We start from the raw sequence: 26,915 nt of genomic DNA on the forward strand, positions 1-26,915 counted from the left end.
GTTGCCAGGAATTGCGCGATGCAGATGACGCAATGGTGATGCCATCATGTGTGCCAGGCAGATTTAATCAACTGCTTTGAATTACTTGTAGGCCTCAGGCCTAAAGCAGCCTATGGCCTACAAGTGGTAGTGACAGACAGGGAGCCAAAGGCTCTCTGTACTTTTAACATTTCATTTGTTTGCATCCTAAATTTGCAGATCCATTTTAAAGGCTGTCCTCATTTTGGTGGAGCGCAGCAAGCAGCGATCCTCTCCTCTGACAGACATCAGCATGATTACATGGGGAGGAGGAGGTTTGTTACAGTGTATCACCCCAGTAGAAAGGGCATGTCAAAGGGTGGAGCCAATGGGTAGAGTCAAGGGGGCAACAAAATTAGCTTTCACCTACGGTGTCAAAAGTCCTTGCAACAGTGCTACATCCAAGGACACTCCAGTCACACTCTCCTTACCCATATGTGGCCCTAATGTGCAACATGAATGACACACTGGCCTCAGACATAAAGGAGCACCATGTGGATTTTTGGGCCTCCTTTCTATTAGAGGAGGCAAAATATACAATGAAACCCACAATAAAAAAAAACTCAATATCTGGAACTACAACCCTCATGCTAGTAAATATTCTGACCCAAAGTTGTTTTGCTAAATGTTTTTTTTTTAGCATTTTGCAATGACAAATAATTTTTAAATATAATTTTAGCTCATACCCCCTTCATGTGTAGGACAGTGGGGTCAATGACATAGTCCCTTTATCTATAGGTCTACAGGGTTAATGTGCATTTTTCTCCTCCTTCTCTTCGAGCTATGAATGTATTACTCCTTTTTGCCACTTTTGTCCTTTATTTAATAAAAGGGTTTATCTGCTATTCTGCAATGTCTTCAGTGTCGGGGTACAGCAGAGCTTTGGGCCCCCAGTAATCATTTCACCTCTGTCTCACCACTGCCCAAGTCTTCACCCAATCTTTGTTATTTTGCTGACCCTCGCACATACTTTGCTCTTTGCAGTTCTGGTGCCTTTCTTTACGTACAGATTTCTGGGTCCACATCAGATGCCTGAATCTCGTTCCATCATTCACCAGCCATGAAGCCTCCACATCAGGCACCTGACTGACCTCACTGTTGGTCCCCCCAGGTGCCTGGTTCATTAGATCCTCCATATTTGATTGTAATCCTCCCTTTAAGGCCATATCTCTTTCTCTGTGGGTGGGTTGGCACCAGCCCTTTTTTCTCTTTTTCCTTCGATTTCAATATTTAGGATGCTGAGGTCTCTAGCCATTTAGATGATCACCAGTGGATTCAGTAGGAATGAATGGTTAGAGCTCAACCTTGAGGAGCCTCAATAGACACCAGTAGGACCATCTACATTCTCCAAGAATGACAAATAATAAGATTCACCTGGAAAAAGTTCTTCAAAGCAGATGAGGAGATACATAGGGTGGTGTGGGTCACATAAGAGGGTCCTAAAGTTTTTTTTTTTATAAAAAAAAAAAAAAAAAAAACAACCCTTACCAGCTCCTACCAAAATACAATACTATTTAGTCAGACCCCCAACCCAACCAGCACAATCAAAAAGCACAAGATATTCAGCCCCTACCAATGCACAATAATTTGATATAAACAATATATAGGCAGTGCAATAGATGCAGCCCACATACCACTACACCTAAGTACCAAAATCTTATCATTGCTTGGGCAATCTAATGGTTTCCAGGGGTGAGAATCCAAAACCCTTTCCCTCCTGCTGCCAGATCCCATCTTCATGTAGGTTTCTGGTTCAGGGAAGGTAGATGGCGGAGTGCACTCAAGTAGTCAGCGCTCTGCTCCCTTATCCTCTACCATAGGTCACCCCAGCAACAGCGCCTCCATGCAGACTACGTGTGATGTGTCTGATGTAGACATCTCAGGGTAAATTTGGCCTCATCTATGGTGAACGGTGCATCATTGACCATCTAGAGATAATGTACATGAAGCAGCTCTTACCTTCAGTGCAGAACGTTGGTGCTATGAGAAGCTGTGGTTTTGTCACTCTGCAGGCAGGATATAGGTTTGTATAGTTGCAGCATCTATGTATGTAAATCCCCTGCTGAGCAATCACTTCCGACATACATGTCACCACCACAAGATGAATGGATGATATGAGGAGAGACATCACCGTTCCCTGTCCTTCATATGTCATATACCTGTATGTACTGCATATAATGTCCCTTCCTGGACACCTAAGCAATGTCTTTACTGGACACAATACGGCTCTGCAACACAATACTGGACACAATACGGCTCCGCAACTCAGTACTTGACACAATATGGCTCCGCAACACAGTACTGGACACATACGGCTACGCAACACAATACGGCTCCACAACACAGTACTGAACACATACTGCTCCACAAGACAGTACTGGACACATACGGCTCCACAACACAATACTGAACACAATACAGCTCTACAACACAATACTGAACACAATATGGCTCCACAATATAGTACTGGACACAATATGGCTCCACAACACAATACTGGACACAATACAGCTCCACAACACAGTACTGGACACAATATGGCTCCAAAACACAATACTGGACACAATACTGCTCCACAACACAGTACTGGACACAATATGGCTCCACAACACAATACTGGACTCAATATGGCTCCACAACACAATACTGGACACAATACAGCTCAACAACACAGTACTGGACACAATATGTCTCCACAACACAATACTGGACACAATACTGCTCCACAACACAGTCCTGGACACATACAGCTACACAACACAATACTGGACACAATACGGCTACACAACACAGTACTGAACACAATATGGCTCCACAACACAGTACTGCACACAATACGGCTCCACAACACAATACTGGACACAATACGGCTCCACAACACAATACTGGACACAATACGGCTCCACAACACAGTACTGGACACATACTGCTCCACAACACAGTACTGGACACATACGGCTCCACAACACAGTACTGGACACATACGGCTCAACAACACAATACTGGACACAATACGGCTCCACAACACAAAACTGGACACATACGGCTCCACAACACAGTACTGGACACAATATGGCTCCACAACACAGTACTGGACACAATATGGCTCCACAACACAGTACTGGACACAATACTGAACACAATATGGCTCCACAATACAGTACTGGACACAATACGGCTCCACAATACTGGACACAATACGGCTCCACAACACAATACTGAACACAATACGGCTCCACAACACAGTACTGGACACAATACAGCTCCACAACACAGTACTGGACACATCCGGCTCCAAAACACAGTACTGGACACATACGGCTCCACAACACAGTACTGAACACATACGGCTCCACAACACAGTACTGGACACATACGAATCAACAACACAATACTGGACACATACGGCTCCACAACGCAGTACTGGACACAATACGGTTCCACAATACTGGACACAATACGGCTCCACAACGCAGTACTGGACACAATACGGCTCCACAACACAATAATGAACACAATACGGCTCCACAACACAATACTGAACACAATACGGCTCCACAACACAATACTGGGCACAATACGGCTCCACAACACAGTACTGGACATAATACGGCTACACAACACAGTACTGGACACAATATGGCTCCACAGTACTGGACACAATACGGCTCCACAACACAGTACTGGACATAATACGGCTACACATCACAGTACTGGACATAATACGGCTACACAACACAGTACTGGACACAATATGGCTCCACAACACAGTACTGGACATAATACGGCTACACATCACAGTACTGGACATAATACGGCTACACATCACAGTACTGGACATAATACGGCTACACAACACAGTACTGGACACAATATGGCTCCACAACACAGTACTGGACATAATACGGCTATACATCACAGTACTGGACATAATACAGCTACACAACACAGTACTGGACACAATATGGCTCCACAACACAGTACTGGACATAATACGTCTACACATCACAGTACTGGACATAATACGGCTACACATCACAGTACTGGACATAATACGGCTACACAACACAGTACTGGACACAATATGGCTCCACAACACAGTACTGGACATAATACGGCTACACATCACAGTACTGGACATAATACGGCTACACAACACAGTACTGGACACAATACGGCTCCACAACACAATAATGAACACAATACAGCTCCACAACACAATACTGAACACAATACGGCTCCACAACACAATACTGGGCACAATACGGCTCCACAACACAGTACTGGACATAATACGGCTACACAACACAGTACTGGACACAATATGGCTCCACAGTACTGGACACAATACGGCTCCACAACACAGTACTGGACATAATACGGCTACACATCACAGTACTGGACACAATATGGCTCCACAACACAGTACTGGACATAATACGGCTACACATCACAGTACTGGACATAATACGGCTACACATCACAGTACTGGACATAATACGGCTACACATCACAGTACTGGACATAATACGGCTACACATCACAGTACTGGACATAATACGGCTACACAACACAGTACTGGACACAATACGGCTCCACAACACAGTACTGGACATAATACGGCTACACATCACAGTACTGGACATAATACGGCTACACATCACAGTACTGGACATAATACGGCTACACAACACAGTACTGGACACAATATGGCTCCACAACACAGTACTGGACATAATACGGCTACACATCACAGTACTGGACATAATACGGCTACACATCACAGTACTGGACATAATATGGCTCCACAACACAGTACTGGACATAATACGGCTACACGACACAGTACTGGACACAATACGGCTCCACAACACAGTACTGGACATAATACGGCTACACATCACAGTACTGGACATAATACGGCTACACATCAAAGTACTGGACATAATACGGCTACACAACACAGTACGGGACACAATATGGCTCCACAACACAGTACTGGACATAATACGGCTACACATCACAGTACTGGACATAATACGGCTACACATCACAGTACTGGACATAATACGGCTACACATCACAGTACTGGACATAATACGGCTACACATTTGAGTACTAGACATAATACGGCTACACAACACAGTACTGGACACAATATGGCTCCACAACACAATAATGAACACAATACAGCTCCACAACACAATACTGAACACAATACGGCTCCACAACACAATACTGGGCACAATACGGCTCCACAACACAGTACTGGACATAATACGGCTACACAACACAGTACTGGACACAATATGGCTCCACAGTACTGGACACAATACGGCTCCACAACACAGTACTGGACATAATACGGCTACACATCACAGTACTGGACACAATATGGCTCCACAACACAGTACTGGACATAATACGGCTACACATCACAGTACTGGACATAATACGGCTACACATCACAGTACTGGACATAATACGGCTACACAACACAGTACTGGACACAATATGGCTCCACAACACAGTACTGGACATAATACGGCTACACATCACAGTACTGGACATAATACGGCTACACATCACAGTACTGGACATAATATGGCTCCACAACACAGTACTGGACATAATACGGCTACACGACACAGTACTGGACACAATACGGCTCCACAACACAGTACTGGACATAATACGGCTACACATCACAGTACTGGACATAATACGGCTACACATCAAAGTACTGGACATAATACGGCTACACAACACAGTACGGGACACAATATGGCTCCACAACACAGTACTGGACATAATACGGCTACACATCACAGTACTGGACATAATACGGCTACACATCACAGTACTGGACATAATACGGCTACACATCACAGTACTGGACATAATACGGCTACACATTTGAGTACTAGACATAATACGGCTACACAACACAGTACTGGACACAATATGGCTCCCCAACACAGTACTGGACATAATACGGCTACACATCACAGTACTGGACATAATACGGCTACACAACACAGTACTGGACACAATACGGCTCCACAACACAGTACTGGACATAATATGGCTACACATCACAGTACTGGACATAATACGGCTACACATCACAGTACTGGACATAATACGGCTACACAACACAGTACTGGACATAATACGGCTACACATCACAGTACTGGACATAATACGGCTACACATCACAGTACTGGACATAATATGGCTCCACAACACAGTACTGGACATAATACGGCTACACATCACAGTACTGGACACAATACGGCTACACATCACAGTACTGGACATAATACGGCTACACATCACAGTACTGGACATAATACGGCTACACATCACAGTACTGGACATGATACGGCTACACATCACAGTACTAGAGATAATACGGCTACACAACACAGTACTGGACACAATACGGCTCCACAACACAGTACTGGACATAATACGGCTACACATCACAGTACTGGACATAATACGGCTACACATCACAGTACTGGACACAATACGGCTACACAACGCAGTACTGGACACAATATGGCTCCACAACACAGTACTGGACATAATACGGCTACACATCACAGTACTGGACATAATACGGCTACACAACACAGTACTGGACACAATATGGCTCCACAACACAGTACTGGACATAATACGGCTCCACATCACAGTACTGGACATAATACGGCTACACATCACAGTACTGGACACAATATGGCTACACATCACAGTACTGGACATAATACGGCTACACATCACAGTACTGGACATAATACGGCTACACATCACAGTACTGGACATAATACGGCTACACATCACAGTACTGGACATAATACGGCTACACATCACAGTACTAAACACAATACGGCTACACATCACAGTACTTGACATAATACGGCTACACATCACAGTACTGGACATAATACGGCTACACAACACAGTACTGGACACAATATGGCTCCACAACACAGTACTGGACATAATACGGCTACACATCACAGTACTGGACATAATACGTCTACACATCACAGTACTGGACATAATACGGCTACACATCACAGTACTGGATATAATACGGCTACACAACACAGTAATGGACACAATATGGCTCCACAACACAGTACTGGACATAATACGGCTACACATCACAGTACTGGACATAATACGGCTACACAACACAGTACTGGACACAATACGGCTCCACAACACAATACTGAACACAATACAGCTCCACAACACAATACTGAACACAATACGGCTCCACAACACAATACTGGGCACAATACGGCTCCACAACACAGTACTGGACATAATACGGCTACACAACACAGTACTGGACACAATATGGCTCCACAGTACTGGACACAATACGGCTCCACAACACAGTACTGGACATAATATGGCTACACATCACAGTACTGGACATAATACGGCTACACAACACAGTACTGGACACAATATGGCTCCACAACACAGTACTGGACATAATACGGCTACACATAACAGTACTGGACATAATACGGCTACACATCACAGTACTGGACATAATACGGCTACACAACACAGTACTGGACATAATACGGCTACACATCACAGTACTGGACATAATACGGCTACACAACACAGTACTGGACACAATATGGCTCCACAACACAGTACTGGACATAATACGGCTACACATCACAGTACTGGACATAATACGGCTACACATCACAGTACTGGACATAATACGGCTACACAACACAGTACTGGACATAATACGGCTACACATCACAGTACTGGACATAATACGGCTACACAACACAGTACTGGACACAATACGGCTCCACAACACAGTACTGGACATAATACGGCTACACATCACAGTACTGGACATAATACGGCTACACAACACAGTACTGGACACAATATGTCTCCACAACACAGTACTGGACATAATACGGCTACACATCACAGTACTGGACATAATACGGCTACACATCACAGTACTGGACATAATATGGCTCCACAACACAGTACTGGACATAATACGGCTACACAACACAGTACTGGACACAATACGGCTCCACAACACAGTACTGGACATAATACGGCTACACATCACAGTACTGGACATAATACGGCTACACATCACAGTACTGGACATAATACGGCTACACATCACAGTACTGGACATAATACGGCTACACATCACAGTACTGGACATAATACGGCTACACAACACAGTACTGGACACAATATGGCTCCCCAACACAGTACTGGACATAATACGGCTACACATCACAGTACTGGACACAATATGGCTACACATCACAGTACTGGACATAATACGGCTACACATCACAGTACTGGACATAATACGGCTACACATCACAGTACTGGACATAATACGGCTACACAACACAGTACTGGACATAATACGGCTACACATCACAGTACTGGACATAATACGGCTACACATCACAGTACTGGACATAATATGGCTCCACAACACAGTACTGGACATAATACGGCTACACATCACAGTACTGGACATAATACGGCTACACATCACAGTACTGGACATAATACGGCTACACATCACAGTACTGGACATAATACGGCTACACATCACAGTACTAGAGATAATACGGCTACACAACACAGTACTGGACACAATACGGCTCCACAACACAGTACTGGACATAATACGGCTACACATCACAGTACTGGACATAATACGGCTACACAACACAGTACTGGACACAATACGGCTACACAACACAGTACTGGACATAATACGGCTACACAACACAGTACTGGACATAATACGGCTACACATCACAGTACTGGACATAATACGGCTACACAACACAGTACGGGACACAATATGGCTCCACAACACAGTACTGGACATAATACGGCTCCACATCACAGTACTGGACATAATACGGCTACACATCACAGTACTGGACACAATATGGCTCCACAACACAGTACTGGACATAATACGGCTACACATCACAGTACTGGACACAATACAGCTACACATCACAGTACTGGACATAATACGGCTCCACATCACAGTACTGGACATAATACGGCTACACATCACAGTACTGGACACAATATGGCTCCACAACACAGTACTGGACATAATACGGCTACACATCACAGTACTGGACACAATACGGCTACACATCACAGTACTGGACATAATACGGCTACACATCACAGTACTGGACATAATACGGCTACACAACACAGTACTGGACATAATACGTCTACACATCACAGTACTGGACATAATACGGCTACACATCACAGTACTGGACATAATACGGCTCCACAACACAGTACTGGACATAATACGGCTACACAACACAGTACTGGACACAATACGGCTCCACAACACAGTACTGGACATAATACGGCTACACATCACAGTACTGGACATAATACGGCTACACAACACAGTACTGGACATAATATGGCTCCACAACACAGTACTGGACATAATACGGCTACACAACACAGTACTGGACACAATACGGCTACACATCACAGTACTGGACATAATACGGCTACACAACACAGTACTGGACATAATACGTCTACACATCACAGTACTGGACATAATACGGCTACACATCACAGTACTGGACACAATACGGCTCCACATCACAGTACTGGACATAATACGGCTACACAACACAGTACTGGACACAATATGGCTACACATCACAGTACTGGACATAATATGGCTCCACAACACAGTACTGGACATAATACGGCTCCACATCACAGTACTGGACATAATACGGCTACACATCACAGTACTGGACATAATACGGCTACACATCACAGTACTAGAGATAATACGGCTACACAACACAGTACGGGACACAATATGGCTCCACAACATGGTTCTTGCAGCTTTTATTTGGTCATTTCATTTAATGAAGAGAAGGAAATTGCCCCATCGCCCTAATACCTGCTTGTTCCCCCGGCAGTAATCTCTTTGTAACCCTTCCTGGACTGCAGGATCTCAGCCATTGTGTCTGTGAATCTATCTTATTTATAAACAGTGGAGGAAAAATAAAGTGTTGGGCGTCTATGGGTCCGGCCTGTATGTGGCGCCATATACATGAAAGCGGCGCATGTTGTTAAAAACCGGCCACATCTTCACCAAAAGCCGTCAGTCTAAGTTAAACTTTATGGGGGACATTTTAAAAATCCCTCAGAGGGGAAGTCGTCAGCCCTAAATGATGGGTTAGATGAAAAGTTGTGCAAAGTTTGGAGCATCATGTACAGAATGGAAGGAACTTGCTTTATTTATCGGCTTTTCTCTCTATATTTGTCACACGATGCCAGGAATAGATAGTTTCCAAGCTCTACCGTTTCTACTCTCACCTGAATAGCCAGATGCAAATTGACTGAACAGGACTGTGTTTTGCATTAATTTCCTTGATGAAAATATTGGATTATTTTTGGGCACGTTTTACGATGTTATTTGTTATTTCTTCTTTTTTTAATTCTTTATTATACAGGGTGCGCCATTTATATGGATACACCTTAATAAAATGGGAATGGTTGGTGATATTAACTTCCTGTTTGTGGCACATTAGTATATGTGAGGGGGGAAACTTTTCAAGATGGGGGGTGACCATGGCGGCCATTTTGAATCCAACTTTTGTTTTTTCAATAGGAAGAGGGTCATGTGACACATCAAACTTATTGCGAATTTCACAAGAAAAACAATGATGTGCTTGGCTTTAACGTAACTTTATTCTTTCATGAGTTATTTACGTTTCTGACCACTTATAAAATGTGTTCAATGTGCTGCCCATTGTGTTGGATTGTCAATGCAACCCTCTTCTCTATATACTGCTATATACTACTATATACACCTCAGGAGAAATGCTAGCACAGACTTCCAGTATCTGTATACACTGCTATATACTACTATATACACTGCAGGAGAAATGCTAGCACAGGCTTCCAGTATCCGTATACACTGCTATATACTACTATATACACCGCAGGAGAAATGCTAGCACAGGCTTACAGTATCCATATACACTGCTATATACTACTATATACACCGCAGGAGAAATGCTAGCACAGGCTTCCAGTATCTGTAGACACTGCTATATACTACTATATACACCGCAGGAGAAATGCTAGCACAGGCTTACATTATCCATATACACTGCTATATACTACTATATACACCGCAGGAGAAATGCTAGCACAGGCTTCCAGTATCCATATACACTGCTATATACTACTATATACACCGCAGGAGAAATGCTAGCACAGGCTTCCAGTATCTGTGTACACTGCTATACATTACTATATACACCGCAGGAGAAATGCTAGCACAGGCTTCCAGTATACACTGCTATATACTACTATTTACACCGCAGGAGAAATGCTAGCACAGGCTTCCAGTATACACTGCTATATACACCGCAGGAGAAATGCTAGCACAGGCTTCCAGTATACACTGCTATATACTACTATATACACCGCAGGAGAAATGCTAGCACAGGCTTCCAGTATCTGTATACACTGCTATATACTACTATATACACCGCAGGAGAAATGCTAGCACAGGCTTCCAGTATCCATATACACTGCTATATACTACTATATACACCGCAGGAGAAATGCTAGCACAGGCTTCCAGTATCTGTATACACTGCTATATACTACTATATACACCGCAGGAGAAATGCTAGCACAGGCTTCCAGTATCCATATACACTGCTATATACTACTATATACACCGCAGGAGAAATGCTAGCACAGGCTTCCAGTATCCGTATACACTGCTATATACTACTATATACACCGCAGGAGAAATGCTAGCACAGGCTTCCAGTATCCATATACACTGCTATATACTACTATATACACCGCAGGAGAAATGCTAGCACAGGCTTCCAGTATCCGTATACACTGCTATATACTACTATATACACCGCAGGAGAAATGCTAGCACAGGCTTCCAGTATCTGTATACACTGCTATATACTACTATATACACCGCAGGAGAAATGCTAGCACAGTCTTCCAGTATCCGTATACACTGCTATATACTACTATATACACCGCAGGAGAAATGCTAGCACAGGCTTCCAGTATCCGTATACACTGCTATATACTACTATATACACCGCAGGAGAAATGCTAGCACAGGCTTCCAGTATCCGTATACACTGCTATATACTACTATATACACCGCAGGAGAAATGCTAGTACACCACAGGAAAAATGCTAGCACAGGCTTCCAGTATCCGTATACACTGCTATATACTACTATATACACTGCAGGAGAAATGCTAGCACAGGCTTCCAGTATCCGTATACACTGCTATATACTACTATATACACCGCAGGAGAAATGCTAGCACAGGCTTCCAGTATCTGTATACACTGCTATATACTACTATATACACCGCAGGAGAAATGCTAGCACAGGCTTCCAGTATCCGTATACACTGCTATATACTACTATATACACCGCAGGATAAATGCTAGCACAGGCTTCCAGTATCCATATACACTGCTATATACTACTATATACACCACAGGAGAAATGCTAGCACAGGCTTCCAGTATCCGTATACACTGCTATATACTACTATATACACCGCAGGAGAAATGCTAGCACAGGCTTCCAGTATCCGTATACACTGCTATATACTACTATATACACCGCAGGAGAAATGCCAGCACAGGCTTCCAGTATCCGTAGACACTGCTATATACTACTATATACACCGCAGGAGAAATGATAGCACAGGCTTCCAGTATCCATATACACTGCTATATACTACTATATACACCGCAGGAGAAATGCTAGCACAGGCTTCCAGTATACACTGCTATATACTACTATTTACACCGCAGGAGAAATGCTAGCACAGGCTTCCAGTATCCATATACACTGCTATATACTACTATATACACCGCAGGAGAAATGCTAGCACAGGCTTCCAGTATCCGTATACACTGCTATATACTACTATATACACCGCAGGAGAAATGCTAGCACAGGCTTCCAGTATCCGTATACACTGCTATATACTACTATATACACCGCAGGAGAAATGCTAGTACACCACAGGAAAAATGCTAGCACAGGCTTCCAGTATCCGTATACACTGCTATATACTACTATATACACTGCAGGAGAAATGCTAGCACAGGCTTCCAGTATCCGTATACACTGCTATATACTACTATATACACCGCAGGAGAAATGCTAGCACAGGCTTCCAGTATCCGTATACACTGCTATATACTACTATATACACCGCAGGATAAATGCTAGCACAGGCTTCCAGTGTCCATATACACTGCTATATACTACTATATACACCACAGGAGAAATGCTAGCACAGGCTTCCAGTATCCGTATACACTGCTATATACTACTATATACACCGCAGGAGAAATGCTAGCACAGGCTTCCAGTATCCGTATACACTGCTATATACTACTATATACACCGCAGGAGAAATGCTAGCACAGGCTTCCAGTATCCGTAGACACTGCTATATACTACTATATACACCGCAGGAGAAATGATAGCACAGGCTTACAGTATCCATATACACTGCTATATACTACTATATACACCGCAGGAGAAATGCTAGCACAGGCTTCCAGTATACACTGCTATATACTACTATTTACACCGCAGGAGAAATGCTAGCACAGGCTTCCAGTATCCATATACACTGCTATATACTACTATATACACCGCAGGAGAAATGCTAGCACAGGCTTCCAGTATCCGTATACACTGCTATATACTACTATATACACCGCAGGAGAAATGCTAGCACAGGCTTCCAGTATCCGTATACACTGCTATATACTACTATATACACCGCAGGAGAAATGCTAGTACACCACAGGAAAAATGCTAGCACAGGCTTCCAGTATCCGTATACACTGCTATATACTACTATATACACTGCAGGAGAAATGCTAGCACAGGCTTCCAGTATCCGTATACACTGCTATATACTACTATATACACCGCAGGAGAAATGCTAGCACAGGCTTCCAGTATCCGTATACACTGCTATATACTACTATATACACCGCAGGATAAATGCTAGCACAGGCTTCCAGTGTCCATATACACTGCTATATACTACTATATACACCACAGGAGAAATGCTAGCACAGGCTTCCAGTATCCGTATACACTGCTATATACTACTATATACACCGCAGGAGAAATGCTAGCACAGGCTTCCAGTATCCGTATACACTGCTATATACTACTATATACACCGCAGGAGAAATGCTAGCACAGGCTTCCAGTATCCGTAGACACTGCTATATACTACTATATACACCGCAGGAGAAATGATAGCACAGGCTTACAGTATCCATATACACTGCTATATACTACTATATACACCGCAGGAGAAATGCTAGCACAGGCTTCCAGTATCCATATACACTGCTATATACTACTATATACACCACAGGAGAAATGCTAGCACAGGCTTCCAGTATCTGTGTACACTGCTATACATTACTATATACACCGCAGGAGAAATGCTAGCACAGGCTTCCAGTATACACTGCTATATACTACTATTTACACCGCAGGAGAAATGCTAGCACAGGCTTCCAGTATCCATATACACTGCTATATACTACTATATACACCGCAGGAGAAATGCTAGCACAGGCTTCCAGTATCTGTATACACTGCTATATACTACTTGTTACGCCGAGCGCTCCGGGTCCCCGCTCCTCCCCGGAGCGCTCGCTTCACTCTCCCCGCGGCAGCGCTCCGGTCACGTCCTCTGACCCGGGGCGCTGCGATTCCGCTGCCAGCCGGGATGCGATTCGCGATGCGGGTAGCGCCCGCTCGCGATGCGCACCCCGGCTCCCCTACCTGACTCGCTCTCCGTCTGTTCTGTCCCGGCGCGCGCGGCCCCGCTCCCTAGGGCGCGCGCGCGCCGGGTCTCTGCGATTTAAAGGGCCACTGCGCCGCTGATTGGCGCAGTGGTTCCAATCAGTGTGTTCACCTGTGCACTTCCCTATATCACCTCACTTCCCCTGCACTCCCTTGCCGGATCTTGTTGCCTTAGTGCCAGTGAAAGCGTTCCTTGTGTGTTCCTTGCCTGTGTTTCCAGACCTTCTGCCGTTGCCCCTGACTACGATCCTTGCTGCCTGCCCCGACCTTCTGCTACGTCCGACCTTGCTTTTGCCTACTCCCTTGTACCGCGCCTATCTTCAGCAGCCAGAGAGGTGAGCCGTTGCTAGTGGATACGACCTGGTCACTACCGCCGCAGCAAGACCATCCCGCTTTGCGGCGGGCTCTGGTGAAAACCAGTAGTGGCTTAGAACCGGTCCACTAGCACGGTCCACGCCAATCCCTCTCTGGCACAGAGGATCCACTACCTGCCAGCCGGCATCGTGACAGTAGATCCGGCCATGGATCCCGCTGAAGTTCCTCTGCCAGTTGTCGCTGACCTCACCACGGTGGTCGCCCAGCAGTCACAACAGATAGCGCAACAAGGCCAACAGCTGTCTCAACTGACCGTTATGCTACAACAGTTACTACCACAGCTTCAGCAGTCATCTCCTCCGCCAGCTCCTGCACCTCCTCCGCAGCGAGTGGCCGCTCCTGGGATACGCTTATCCTTGCCGGATAAATTTGATGGGGACTCTAAGTTTTGCCGTGGCTTTCTTTCCCAATGTTCCCTGCATCTGGAGATGATGTCGGACCTGTTTCCCACTGAAAGGTCTAAGGTGGCTTTCGTAGTCAGCCTTCTGTCCGGAAAAGCCCTGTCATGGGCCACACCGCTCTGGGACCGCAATGACCCCGTCACTGCCTCTGTACACTCCTTCTTCTCGGAAATCCGAAGTGTCTTTGAGGAACCTGCCCGAGCCTCTTCTGCTGAGACTGCCCTGTTGAACCTGGTCCAGGGTAATTCTTCCGTTGGCGAGTATGCCGTACAATTCCGTACTCTTGCTTCAGAATTGTCCTGGAATAATGAGGCCCTCTGCGCGACCTTCAAAAAAGGCCTATCCAGCAACATTAAAGATGTTCTGGCCGCACGAGAAATTCCTGCTAATCTACATGAACTTATTCACCTAGCCACTCGCATTGACATGCGTTTTTCCGAAAGGCGTCAGGAACTCCGCCAAGATATGGACTCTGTTCGCACGAGGCGTTTCTTCTCCTCGGCTCCTCTCTCCTCTGGTCCCCTGCAATCTGTTCCTGTGCCTCCCGCCGTGGAGGCTATGCAGGTCGACCGGTCTCGCCTGACACCTCAAGAGAGGACACGACGCCGTATGGAGAACCTATGCCTGTACTGTGCTAGTACCGAACACTTCCTGAGAGATTGTCCTATCCGTCCTCCCCGCCTGGAAAGACGTACGCTGACTCCGCACAAAGATGAGACAGTCCTTGATGTCTACTCTGCTTCTCCACGTCTTACTGTGCCTGTGCGGATGTCTGCCTCTGCCTTCTCCTTCTCTACAGTGGCCTTCTTGGACTCTGGATCTGCAGGAAATTTTATTTTGGCCTCTCTCGTCAACAGGTTCAACATCCCGGTGACCAGTCTCGCCAGACCCCTCTACATCAATTGTGTAAATAATGAAAGATTGGACTGTACCATACGTTTCCGCACGGAGCCCCTTCTTATGAGCATCGGATCTCATCATGAGAGGATTGAACTTTTGGTCCTCCCCAATTGCACCTCGGAAATTCTCCTTGGACTTCCCTGGCTTCAACTTCATTCCCCTACCCTGGATTGGTCCACTGGGGAGATCAAGAGTTGGGGGTCCTCTTGTTCCAAGAACTGTCTAAAACCGGTTCCCAGTAACCCTTGCCGTAACTCTGTGGTTCCTCCAGTAACCGGTCTCCCTAAGGCCTATATGGACTTCGCGGATGTTTTCTGCAAAAAACAAGCTTAGACTCTACCTCCTCACAGGCCTTATGATTGCCCTATCGACCTCCTCCCGGGCACTACTCCACCCCGGGGCAGAATTTATCCTCTCTCTGCCCCAGAGACTCTTGCCATGTCCGAATATGTCCAGGAGAATCTAAAAAAGGGCTTTATCCGTAAATCCTCCTCTCCTGCCGGAGCCGGATTTTTCTTTGTGTCCAAAAAAGATGGCTCCCTACGTCCATGCATTGACTACCGCGGTCTTAATAAAATCACGGTTAAGAACCGCTACCCCTTACCCCTCATCTCTGAACTCTTTGATCGCCTCCAAGGTGCCCACATCTTCACTAAATTGGACTTAAGAGGCGCCTATAACCTCATCCGCATCAGAGAGGGGGACGAGTGGAAAACGGCATTTAACACCAGAGATGGACACTTTGAGTATCTGGTCATGTCCTTTGGACTGTGCAACGCCCCTGCCGTCTTCCAAGACTTTGTCAATGAAATTTTTCGTGATCTGTTATACTCCTGTGTTGTTGTATATCTGGACGATATCCTAATTTTTTCTGCCAATCTAGAAGAACACCGCCAGCATGTCCGTATGGTTCTTCAGAGACTTCGTGACAACCAACTCTATGCCAAAATTGAGAAATGTCTGTTTGAATGCCAATCTCTTCCTTTTCTAGGATATTTGGTCTCTGGCCAGGGACTACAGATGGATCCAGACAAACTCTCTGCCGTCTTAGATTGGCCACGCCCCTCCGGACTCCGTGCTATCCAACGCTTTTTGGGGTTCGCCAATTATTACAGGCAATTTATTCCACATTTTTCTACCATTGTGGCTCCTATCGTGGCTTTAACCAAAAAAAATGCTGATCCCAAGTCCTGGCCCCCTCAAGCAGAAGACGCCTTTAAACGACTCAAGTCTGCCTTTTCTTCGGCTCCCGTCCTCTCCAGACCTGACCCTTCCAAACCCTTCCTATTGGAGGTTGATGCCTCCTCAGTGGGAGCTGGAGCTGTTCTTCTACAAAAAAATTCTTCCGGGCATGCTGTCACTTGTGGTTTTTTCTCTAGGACCTTCTCTCCAGCGGAGAGGAACTACTCCATCGGGGATCGAGAGCTTCTAGCCATTAAATTAGCACTTGAGGAATGGAGGCATCTGCTGGAGGGATCAAGTTCTCCTGTTATTATCTACACCGACCACAAGAACCTCTCCTACCTCCAGTCTGCCCAACGGCTGAATCCTCGCCAGGCCCGGTGGTCTCTGTTCTTTGCCCGATTTAATTTTGAGATTCACTTTCGTCCTGCCGATAAGAACATTAGGGCCGATGCTCTCTCTCGTTCCTCGGATGCCTCAGAAGTTGAACTCTCTCCGCAACACATCATTCCACCTGACTGCCTGATCTCCACTTCTCCTGCCTCCATCAGGCAGACTCCTCCAGGAAAGACCTTTGTTTCTCCTCGCCAACGCCTCGGAATCCTCAAATGGGGTCACTCCTCCCATCTCGCAGGTCATGCGGGTATCAAGAAATCTGTGCAACTCATCTCCCGCTTCTATTGGTGGCCGACTCTGGAGACGGATGTTGTGGACTTTGTGCGAGCCTGCACTATCTGTGCCCGGGATAAGACTCCTCGCCAGAAGCCCGCTGGTTTTCTTCATCCTCTGCCTGTCCCCGAACAGCCTTGGTCTCTGATTGGTATGGATTTTATTACTGACTTACCCCCATCCCATGGCAACACTGTTATTTGGGTGGTCGTTGATCGATTCTCCAAAATGGCACATTTCATCCCTCTTCCTGGTCTTCCTTCTGCGCCTCAGTTGGCTAAACAATTTTTTGTACACATTTTTCGTCTTCACGGGTTGCCTACGCAGATTGTCTCGGATAGAGGCGTCCAATTCGTGTCTAAATTCTGGAGGGCTCTCTGTAAACAACTCAAGATTAAATTAAATTTTTCTTCTGCATATCATCCCCAGTCCAATGGACAAGTAGAAAGGATTAACCAGATCTTGGGTGATTATTTGCGACATTTTGTTTCCTCCCGCCAGGATGACTGGGCAGATCTCCTCCCATGGGCCGAATTCTCGTATAACTTCAGGGTCTCTGAGTCTTCCTCCAAATCCCCATTTTTCGTGGTGTACGGCCGTCACCCTCTTCCCCCCCTCCCTACTCCCTTGCCCTCTGGTCTGCCCGCTGTGGATGAAATTTCTCGTGACCTTTCCATCATATGGAGAGAGACCCAAAATTCTCTCTTACAGGCTTCATCACGCATGAAGAAGTTCGCGGATAAGAAAAGAAGAGCTCCCCCCGTTTTTTCCCCTGGAGACAAGGTATGGCTCTCCGCTAAATATGTCCGCTTCCGTGTCCCTAGCTACAAGTTGGGACCACGCTATCTTGGTCCTTTCAAAATTTTGTGTCAAATTAATCCTGTCTCTTATAAACTTCTTCTTCCTCCCTCTCTTCGTATCCCTAATGCCTTTCACGTCTCTCTTCTCAAACCACTCATCCTCAACCGTTTTTCTCCCAAATCTGTTCCTCCCACTCCTGTTTCCGGCTCCTCGGACATCTTCTCGGTCAAAGAAATTTTAGCTGCCAAAAAGGTCAGAGGGAAAAATTTTTTTTTAGTGGACTGGGAGGGTTGTGGTCCTGAAGAGAGATCCTGGGAACCTGAGGACAACATCCTAGACAAAAGTCTGCTCCTCAGGTTCTCAGGCTCTAAGAAGAGGGGGAGACCCAAGGGGGGGGGTACTGTTACGCCGAGCGCTCCGGGTCCCCGCTCCTCCCCGGAGCGCTCGCTTCACTCTCCCCGCGGCAGCGCTCCGGTCACGTCCTCTGACCCGGGGCGCTGCGATTCCGCTGCCAGCCGGGATGCGATTCGCGATGCGGGTAGCGCCCGCTCGCGATGCGCACCCCGGCTCCCCTACCTGACTCGCTCTCCGTCTGTTCTGTCCCGGCGCGCGCGGCCCCGCTCCCTAGGGCGCGCGCGCGCCGGGTCTCTGCGATTTAAAGGGCCACTGCGCCGCTGATTGGCGCAGTGGTTCCAATCAGTGTGTTCACCTGTGCACTTCCCTATATCACCTCACTTCCCCTGCACTCCCTTGCCGGATCTTGTTGCCTTAGTGCCAGTGAAAGCGTTCCTTGTGTGTTCCTTGCCTGTGTTTCCAGACCTTCTGCCGTTGCCCCTGACTACGATCCTTGCTGCCTGCCCCGACCTTCTGCTACGTCCGACCTTGCTTTTGCCTACTCCCTTGTACCGCGCCTATCTTCAGCAGCCAGAGAGGTGAGCCGTTGCTAGTGGATACGACCTGGTCACTACCGCCGCAGCAAGACCATCCCGCTTTGCGGCGGGCTCTGGTGAAAACCAGTAGTGGCTTAGAACCGGTCCACTAGCACGGTCCACGCCAATCCCTCTCTGGCACAGAGGATCCACTACCTGCCAACCGGCATCGTGACACTACTATATACACCGCAGGAGAAATGCTAGCACAGGCTTCCAGTATCCATATACACTGCTATATACTACTATATACACCGCAGGAGAAATGCTAGCACAGGCTTCCAGTATCCTTATACACTGCTATATACTACTATATACACCGCAGGAGAAATGCTAGCACAGGCTTCCAGTATCCATATACACTGCTATATACTACTATATACACCGCAGGAGAAATGCTAGCACAGGCTTCCAGTATCCGTATACACTGCTATATACTACTATATACACCGCAGGAGAAATGCTAGCACAGGCTTCCAGTATCCGTATACACTGCTATGTACTACTATATACACCGCAGGAGAAATGCTAGCACAGTCTTCCAGTATCTGTATACACTGCTATATACTACTATATACACCGCAGGAGAAATGCTAGCACAGGCTTCCCGTATCTGTGTACACTGCTATACATTACTATATACACCGCAGGAGAAATGCTAGCACAGGCTTCCAGTATACACTGCTATATACTACTATTTACACCGCAGGAGAAATGCTAGCACAGGCTTCCAGTATCCATATACACTGCTATATACTACTATATACACCGCAGGAGAAATGCTAGCACAGGCTTCCAGTATCTGTATACACTGCTATATACTACTATATACACCGCAGGAGAAATGCTAGCACAGGCTTCCAGTATCCATATACACTGCTATATACTACTATATACACCGCAGGAGAAATGCTAGCACAGGCTTCCAGTATCCGTATACACTGCTATATACTACTATATACACCGCAGGAGAAATGCTAGCACAGGCTTCCAGTATCCATATACCTTCTATATACTACTATATACACCGCAGGAGAAATGCTAGCACAGGCTTCCAGTATCCGTATACACTGCTATATACTACTATATACACTGCAGGAGAAATGCTAGCACAGGCTTCCAGTATCCGTATACACTGCTATATACTACTATATACACCGCAGGAGAAATGCTAGCACAGGCTTCCAGTATCTGTATACACTGCTATATACTACTATATACACTGCAGGAGAAATGCTAGCAGAGGCTTCCAGTATACGTATACACCGCTATATACTACTATATTCACCGCAGGAGAAATGCTAGCACAGGCTTCCAGTATCTGTATACACTGCTATATACTACTATATACACCGCAGGAGAAATGCTAGCACAGTCTTCCAGTATCCGTATACACTGCTATATACTACTATATACACCGCAGGAGAAATGCTAGCACAGGCTTCCAGTATCTGTATACACTGCTATATACTACTATATACACCGCAGGAGGAATGCTAGCACAGGCTTCCAGTATCCGTATACACTGCTATATACTACTATATACACCGCAGGAGAAATGCTAGTACACCACAGGAAAAATGCTAGCACAGGCTTCCAGTATCCGTATACACTGCTATATACTACTATATACACTGCAGGAGAAATGCTAGCACAGGCTTCCAGTATCCGTATACACTGCTATATACTACTATATACACCGCAGGAGAAATGCTAGCACAGGCTTCCAGTATCTGTATACACTGCTATATACTACTATATACACCGCAGGAGAAATGCTAGCACAGGCTTCCAGTATCCGTATACACTGCTATATACTACTATATACACCGCAGGATAAATGCTAGCACAGGCTTCCAGTATCCATATACACTGCTATATACTACTATATACACCGCAGGAGAAATGCTAGCACAGGCTTCCAGTATCCGTATACACTGCTATATACTACTATATACACCGCAGGAGAAATGCTAGCACAGGCTTCCAGTATACACTGCTATATACTACTATATACACCGCAGGAGAAATGCCAGCACAGGCTTTCAGTATCCGTATACACTGCTATATACTACTATATACACCGCAGGAGAAATGCTAGCACAGGCTTCCAGTATCCATATACACTGCTATATACTACTATATACACCGCAGGAGAAATGCTAGCACAGGCTTCCAGTATCTGTATACACTGCTATATACTACTATATACACCGCAGGAGAAATGCTAGCACAGGCTTCCAGTATCCATATACACTGCTATATACTACTATATACACCGCAGGAGAAATGCTACCACAGGCTTCCAGTATCCGTATACACTGCTATATACTACTATATACACCGCAGGAGAAATGCTAGCACAGGCTTCCAGTATCCATATACACTGCTATATACTACTATATACACCACAGGAGAAATGCTAGCACAGGCTTCCAGTATCCGTATACACTGCTATATACTACTATATACACCGCAGGAGAAATGCTAGCACAGGCTTCCAGTATCCGTATACACTGCTATATACTACTATACACACCGCAGGAGAAATGCTAGCAGAGGCTTCCAGTATACGTATACACCGCTATATACTACTATATTCACCGCACGAGAAATGCTAGCACAGGCTTCCAGTATCTGTATACACTGCTATATACTACTATATACACCGCAGGAGAAATGCTAGCACAGTCTTCCAGTATCCGTATACACTGCTATATACTACTATATACACCGCAGGAGAAATGCTAGCACAGGCTTCCAGTATCTGTATACACTGCTATATACTACTATATACACCGCAGGAGAAATGCTAGCACAGGCTTCCAGTATCCGTATACACTGCTATATACTACTATATACACCGCAGGAGAAATGCTAGTACACCACAGGAAAAATGCTAGCACAGGCTTCCAGTGTCCGTATACACTGCTATATACTACTATATACACTGCAGGAGAAATGCTAGCACAGGCTTCCAGTATCCGTATACACTGCTATATACACCGCAGGAGAAATGCTAGCACAGGCTTCCAGTATCTGTATACACTGCTATATACTACTATATACACCGCAGGAGAAATGCTAGCACAGGCTTCCAGTATCCGTATACACTGCTATATACTACTATATACACCGCAGGAGAAATGCTAGCACAGGCTTCCAGTATCCATATACACTGCTATATACTACTATATACACCGCAGGAGAAATGCTAGCATAGGCTTCCAGTATCCGTATACACTGCTATATACTACTATATACACCGCAGGAGAAATGCTAGCACAGGCTTCCAGTATACACTGCTATATACTACTATATACACCGCAGGAGAAATGCCAGCACAGGCTTCCAGTATCCGTATACACTGCTATATACTACTATATACACCGCAGGAGAAATGCTAGCACAGGCTTCCAGTATCTGTATACACTGCTATATACTACTATATACACTGCAGGAGAAATGCTAGCACAGGCTTCCAGTATCCGTATACACTACTATATACTACTATATACACCGCAGGAGAAATGCTAGCACAGGCTTCCAGTATCCGTATACACTGCTATATACTACTATATACACCGCAGGAGAAATGCTAGCACAGGCTTCCAGTATCCGTATACACTGCTATATACTACTATATACAGCGCAGGAGAAATGCTAGCACAGGCTTCCAGTATCCGTATACACTGCTATATACTACTATATACACCGCAGGAGAAATGCTAGCACAGGCTTCCAGTATCCGTATACACTGCTATATACTACTATACACACCGCAGGAGAAATGCTAGCAGAGGCTTCCAGTATACGTATACACCGCTATATACTACTATATTCACCGCAGGAGAAATGCTAGCACAGGCTTCCAGTATCTGTATACACTGCTATATACTACTATATACACCGCAGGAGAAATGCTAGCACAGTCTTCCAGTATCCGTATACACTGCTATATACTACTATATACACCGCAGGAGAAATGCTAGCACAGGCTTCCAGTATCTGTATACACTGCTATATACTACTATATACACCGCAGGAGAAATGCTAGCACAGGCTTCCAGTATCCGTATACACTGCTATATACTACTATATACACCGCAGGAGAAATGCTAGTACACCACAGGAAAAATGCTAGCACAGGCTTCCAGTGTCCGTATACACTGCTATATACTACTATATACACTGCAGGAGAAATGCTAGCACAGGCTTCCAGTATCCGTATACACTGCTATATACACCGCAGGAGAAATGCTAGCACAGGCTTCCAGTATCTGTATACACTGCTATATACTACTATATACACCGCAGGAGAAATGCTAGCACAGGCTTCCAGTATCCGTATACACTGCTATATACTACTATATACACCGCAGGAGAAATGCTAGCACAGGCTTCCAGTATCCATATACACTGCTATATACTACTATATACACCGCAGGAGAAATGCTAGCATAGGCTTCCAGTATCCATATACACTGCTATATACTACTATATACACCGCAGGAGAAATGCTAGCACAGGCTTCCAGTATACACTGCTATATACTACTATATACACCGCAGGAGAAATGCCAGCACAGGCTTCCAGTATCCGTATACACTGCTATATACTACTATATACACCGCAGGAGAAATGCTAGCACAGGCTTCCAGTATCTGTATACACTGCTATATACTACTATATACACTGCAGGAGAAATGCTAGCACAGGCTTCCAGTATCCGTATACACTACTATATACTACTATATACACCGCAGGAGAAATGCTAGCACAGGCTTCCAGTATCCGTATACACTGCTATATACTACTATATACACCGCAGGAGAAATGCTAGCACAGGCTTCCAGTATCCATATACACTGCTATATACTACTATATACACCGCAGGAGAAATGCTAGCATAGGCTTCCAGTATCCGTATACACTGCTATATACTACTATATACACCGCAGGAGAAATGCTAGCACAGGCTTCCAGTATACACTGCTATATACTACTATATACACCGCAGGAGAAATGCCAGCACAGGCTTCCAGTATCCGTATACACTGCTATATACTACTATATACACCGCAGGAGAAATGCTAGCACAGGCTTCCAGTATCTGTATACACTGCTATATACTACTATATACACTGCAGGAGAAATGCTAGCACAGGCTTCCAGTATCCGTATACACTACTATATACTACTATATACACCGCAGGAGAAATGCTAGCACAGGCTTCCAGTATCCGTATACACTGCTATATACTACTATATACACCGCAGGAGAAATGCTAGCACAAATGCTAGCAAAAGAGAGTCAGGATCACGTTAGTAAATAAACCCCAATGTTTATCATTAGGAGGCATCATTATATTATTGTGAAGGGTCCATGTGGTTTTGGTTTCTGGTCTGTTATCTGATCTGTGCTTCGGGTTTGGTCATATTTTCTGGTGAGAATTTTATTATAGACAGTTAGGAAAGTGCCCCAGTGGGTTATAACAGGGCCCATAGGGGCAAGTGCTGTAGTGGGCACAAGGCTTAGAGGAAAGGGGATTACTAGGGGCAGAATTAGGCCCCTAGGGTAAAGACTCTAATACTTCTCTGGACCCGACCAGTGACGTTATCTTCTGGGCCTAATCTCATTTTCGTACTAAAATTATTTTGGACACAAGAGTTGGGGTCATGTCTGCCCTCGTCCTCACATATTAAGATAAATAGGAGTTTTAGTTTAGTTGTTTTTTGTCTGGTAGATTTTATGAGATGATAAATAGGCACAAAAATATCTTCACCCAAATCCCTCTCTACAAGTGCCCAGAGAATGTGGCAGCCCTCGCCCCTGGCCATACAACATGGAGGGTAAAGTGTGGATGATAGGGAGATATCTCAGTACCCGTCTGCAGATACATCACACATTATGGACATCATCACACATCATCATTCAGAGCTACCAATACCTTCCTGTGTAACAAGAACCCAATGTACTTGACTTCCTGACATTACAGCTTCTACACCAAAAGGCCACAGAATTATCTTCATCATCTATGCAAATAATTCCCCACCTAGAAGGTAAGAAGTGCGAAAAGCCGAGAGCGAGCGTGAAACCACAAACCTTGTGCAATGTGCGTAGTCTACCTCATCTGCAGAGTCAGAGCTACCAAGTGTGGACCCGCTCTCAGGGGCCAATGCTGGGTGACCCACATTGTATTCTCTCAGCTTATCCCTCATATAGAGAAGCCTCCAAACTCCTGTCCTAGAAGGAGATGAACGTTCCTCAACACGGAAACTGCAACATCAAGGTGGAAACATGGTGGAATGATGGAAATGATGTCTTAGTGATATGCAAATGGTTAAAAATAGAAACAAAATATTTAAATTAGGGATGTCCCGATACCATTTTTTTTAAACTGAGTCCGAGTACCGATACTTTAATTCTAGTATTCGCTGATACCAAGTACGAGTACTTTTATTTTAAAGGGAATCTGACCCCAGGGTGACGCGGTTTCTGGCGCTGTTTACCGTATATATATGTGGGGTCCTTGTTATGTACAATGGAGGCGGCTGCTGTAGTATGAGCCAAGATTTCTCTCTTCTCCATTGGACAGAACAGGGAATTTGCATTGGCTGCGAGACCGATGACCACATGGTGAGCAGCGGGAGAAACCGGGTCACCTGACCTATCTA

General features: G+C 45.3%; 2 protein-coding genes across 2 annotated transcripts in view; one reads left to right on the forward strand and one right to left on the reverse strand.

The window, feature by feature from the left end:
• CXCR6 (C-X-C motif chemokine receptor 6) overlaps positions 1–2,021 on the reverse strand; it is a 37,918-nt gene extending 35,897 nt beyond the window's left edge. The window contains exon 1 of the mRNA XM_056553842.1: positions 1,978–2,021. The gene's annotated coding sequence lies outside the window, so the exon portion shown is untranslated. The remainder of the gene's footprint in view (positions 1–1,977) is intronic.
• Positions 1–26,915, forward strand: part of ASPDH (aspartate dehydrogenase domain containing) — a 113,053-nt gene that overhangs the window by 15,012 nt on the left and 71,126 nt on the right. The window lies entirely within an intron of this gene.

The sequence above is a fragment of the Hyla sarda genome, unplaced genomic scaffold, assembly GCF_029499605.1.
Source record: "Hyla sarda isolate aHylSar1 unplaced genomic scaffold, aHylSar1.hap1 scaffold_404, whole genome shotgun sequence".
Taxonomy (NCBI): domain Eukaryota; kingdom Metazoa; phylum Chordata; class Amphibia; order Anura; family Hylidae; genus Hyla; species Hyla sarda.